Source organism: Humulus lupulus, chromosome 5, assembly GCF_963169125.1.
Source record: "Humulus lupulus chromosome 5, drHumLupu1.1, whole genome shotgun sequence".
Taxonomy (NCBI): domain Eukaryota; kingdom Viridiplantae; phylum Streptophyta; class Magnoliopsida; order Rosales; family Cannabaceae; genus Humulus; species Humulus lupulus.
Genome location: NC_084797.1, coordinates 84364438 through 84368796, shown reverse-complemented (window position 1 = coordinate 84368796; position 4359 = coordinate 84364438).

Here is a 4359-nt window from a genome sequence, read left to right as displayed (position 1 = left end):
CCTACCAAGCTGGATCGGTAGGCACTAGATCAGGTGCAAACTTCGCTAGCCTGTCAAATTTCAGCACATACTCAGTAACAGTCATGTTTCCCTGCAGCAACCCAGTGAACTCATTCACCTTTGCCACCCTGACGACAATGTTATTATATTTCTGGTTGAACAAATCTCTAAACCCATCCCAACTCATGGCAGAAACATCTCGAGTCTAGAATGCCACCTCACACCAAATGCGGGCATCCTCTCTAAGCATATAGGTGGCACAGGCATGCCACCTCCCACCCTGTCATTACCTTCCACCCTCATAAAATCCAGGATGGAGGTGATCATACTCATTTACTATTCAGTCTTAAGTGGATCTGGTCCTCCCTCAAAGATTGGAGGATGTTGTCTCCTAAATCTTTCATAAAGTGGCTCCCACCTATTTCCAATCTCAGGCGGCTGTACAACTGGTGCCACAACAGGTGGCAAGTTAGGTGTCGCACTACCTGGCGGAGCCTGCTGCCTCAGAAGGCGAATCTTTTCTTCCTGACTCTGACGTCTAGCTTGCATATCAGAAAGCAACTGCTGCTAGTTCTCAGTGTTAGGATTAATGCCCTATTCCTTATATTTTAAGATAAAGTTAATTTTAAATTAACTGATATTTATGTTGGAATAAATATCTTGTCTAAAAAGTTGATTAAATAAACAAATGAGGAAATTAGGGCAACCCTAATAGGGTTGGGCGACAGACACTGTATTGTATAGTGTGTGGTGCCTAGCATCAGGGATTTTATCCCTAGGATTTGAATTTTGAATTGCAAATAATTTTTTTAATCAGTTATTTAATTATTCCTTTTAAATATGATTTAAATAAATAATTAAATAAAAATATCTAATTAGTTTTAATTTGAATTATATTTTAATGAAATAAAGTTTATTTTATTAGATTAAATACCCTTATAAATATGATATATGTGATATTCAAATAATGATGGTTAATCAGACTCTCTCTTAAAGTGATAGTTTTCTCTAAACTTGAAAACTATTATAAACCTCATCTCTGTCAAAACTCTCTAGATCTCATGTGTTGAGTACATCTAGGGAGTCACATAAATCAACCTTTTGATTCCTACGTGCCCACACACGTCCTTGTGTTTTTTAGGATTGGTATGGAAGATCAGGGTGTGAGATCTCAGAACACTAGATAGGAAGATCGTTGATTTATACAAAAAGACTCAAGGACACTTGATAGGCTACAAGAGGTAATCCCTGATCTATTTGTATGTGATTTAATATTTATATATGTATATGATCCTAGTTGGTATTAATATTTATTAAAATGGGTCCATATATTTCGTTGAATACCTTTAATTTGATCATTCAAAGCTGGGAACATGCAAGTGTTAAACTAGGCAATGATAATAGTTCAATCCACACATATAAATTAATCTTAATACAGTAAAATAGGGGTCGGTACCCTTAGGCCAAGCCTTCTGGTTATTTAGCTGATCCCGACTCGCTTAGGCTGAGTTGTGTTCAATACACTCAGCATCAGCCCCGGCTCCCTTAGGCCATATTTTCACATCACACATAACAGACATACAGGTTAGACAACACATACATTCATTTACAAGGAATCTCAGTCCCAATCATAACTTGGGTGCAGTTTTCTTACCTCGAGTCTCGAGCGAAGGATAAAGAGCGGTCTTGAGAACGATCCTCAGTCCCGAGCCTTAACGGTAACCTTAGTCACATGCGACAATGGATAACTATAAAATATCTATTCCAATTAAATGCTTTGGAATCAAATACTAACATCTGGGACCACAAATTCTACTAAACTGGGTAGTAGAATTCATCCCGAGCACTTAGGTTTAAGTACCCGAGCCTATAAACCAACCTAGGCTATGGCTACCTAGGCGGGCCCTCGCCTGGCCCTAAGGGTCACGGTGCACCTCAAGTTAGAGGCCCTAACCTCTTATTCTAGGGGGGGAGGCAAGCCAGAACTTGCCCTTTAGGGTCGCGGTGCACCCACAAGTCAGCAAGTCCCCCAGGGCCTTTTGGGGCACGGGGGCCGCGACGCCCATGAACTGGATTGCGGTGCGCCCCTGTGAACCGAGAAATCCCTGAGTTTCTCCAACATTTTTCCTAGCTTAACCCAATAATTTACACCCCAAGCACCAGCCAAACCTAGAAGTATGCCTAAAATCATCATTCATACAACTCAAACATCACAGAAATTCAGAAACAACTACATAACCTCACTCAACACTCAAAATCAGACTTAAAAATCTACTTCCTTGCAAGCCTAAAATTCTAATGGAATTCAGCAGATTAATCAACTTAAAATCTTACCTTGATGATGTTGATGTTGTTCCTAAGCTGCACCTGAATGTCCTGGCCTTTGTTTCCCTAGCCTTGAAACTTATTTCCTTAAGTTTTCTCCTCCAAATCTTCAAAACTCCCTTAGGCACAAGAGAGGGAGAGAGAGTGCTGAGAGTTTGAGAAATTTTGGTGGTTCTGGCTACTTCCTTAAGTCTCAGCTGAGTATATCCCCTAACTAGAAAGGACCAAAATGCCTCTTATACTATCCTAGCCTTATAATTGCTCTTAAGGGCAAAACGGTCTTTTTCCCTATTTCCTGCTAATTCCTCGAGTCATCCTACCAATTCCTGACATACCCAAATAATTACCAAATACTTATTCGTTGCTCGATAAATCCCCAAATATACATTAAACTTCCTAAAATACCCCTAAGCTCACCCCGAGCCGGGTATTTAACCCTGTTGTGACTATTATGCTAATCCACTCACTAGGATCGCCTCGAGACGTATACTACAATTATATCCACATAATAATGTTGTCTCAATCATTTAACTCATATAATCTCATTTATGCCCTTAACGGGGAAAAATTACAGATATGCCCTTAGAAACAAGAATGAATCCACATGCATATTTAATACTCGGAAACATGCATATAAATATATTCATATTATCATATAAATGATGCATGCCACATAGTCACACAATTAACCAATAAACCACAGACATATCCAATTATGCCCGGCATGCTAATCAAGGCACTAAACCCTATTAGCATCTTTGGGACATTACAAACATAGTCTATATATATAATAATTCAATTCAATTATTTATTTTATTTAAAATATTTGTCAACTACAGTTGCTTTAAAGGCATTATTCCCAATAATCTCCCACTTTCCCTAAAGAAAATTTAGGCATCTCTCAATGTGTCACTCACATTATCCTGAACGAATTTGTCTGACAAAATCTTCGTAAACAATTTTGTATGAAATAGTTTTGAAGTTATCTTCAAGATCCTTAAATAAATTATGTAAAATTGTCTTTAATTAAATGATACTTAATTTTATGTGCTTTACCCTCTCATGATTTCTAGTTCTTCTAGACTAGTTATATCTCCATTGCTTTGCAATGAGATACTAGTAGTTTATTCAAGTCTGAATCCCTTTCCAAAATGGCAAAGAACTCAACTAAATAAAATAGCCCATTTAACTGCTCGTAGCTGGTACATTCTGGTTTCTATGGTGAAACATACAATTCTGAAATGTCCAATACATTTCCAAATTAATGTGTTTCCTCCACAGTTGTGGAAACAGATTCTGATAACAATCTTTGAAGACTTCTATCTGGTTTAAAATAAGTTTGTCCTTTGGTATTTTTGGTCACTGGCTAAATACACAAACATGTAACCTCCTTTATATTCAGGATACTAAAAAAATTAGGTCCTTATAATTATTTAATGACTCAATCCATCATTGGATTGACAACTGCTGACTTTTCCCACTGCTTAACTAATGTTAATTCGTAGACATAACATTCGATACTTTAAACAGTCCATCACAGAGTTGTAGGAATATTGTCTCATGTCCTTCTTTTCTAATAAATGGACTTTATTATTTAGATAATACATCCTCCTGACCGGGAAGGCAAAAAACCTTTCTTGGACTTTTGTAAACTAAATTATTTAAGCTTCTTATTTATATAAGTCGCTTTAGAAAGTGCCAAAAGATTATTCTGTCAATCTCTATAGACTTGAATGTATAGAAAATGTTTTGCTTTTCAAAATATAATATTTAAAAATGTCCAGATCACCATTTCTTTCCTATTGATAATTTCTCCACATCATTCCCAATGATCAGAATGTTATCAATGTTAAGAATAAGAATCACGACTGAATCTTTTTAGTCGAGATCTTCAAACAATTTTGTCATGTCAGTCATTCAGTAAAGACTACTTATACATCCATTTAAATTAATATCATAATCCATGCATAAAGTAATGGATAAGAGTATGTAAACATATTTAAGCTTGGTTACAGTAGAAGGTATTTATTTGAG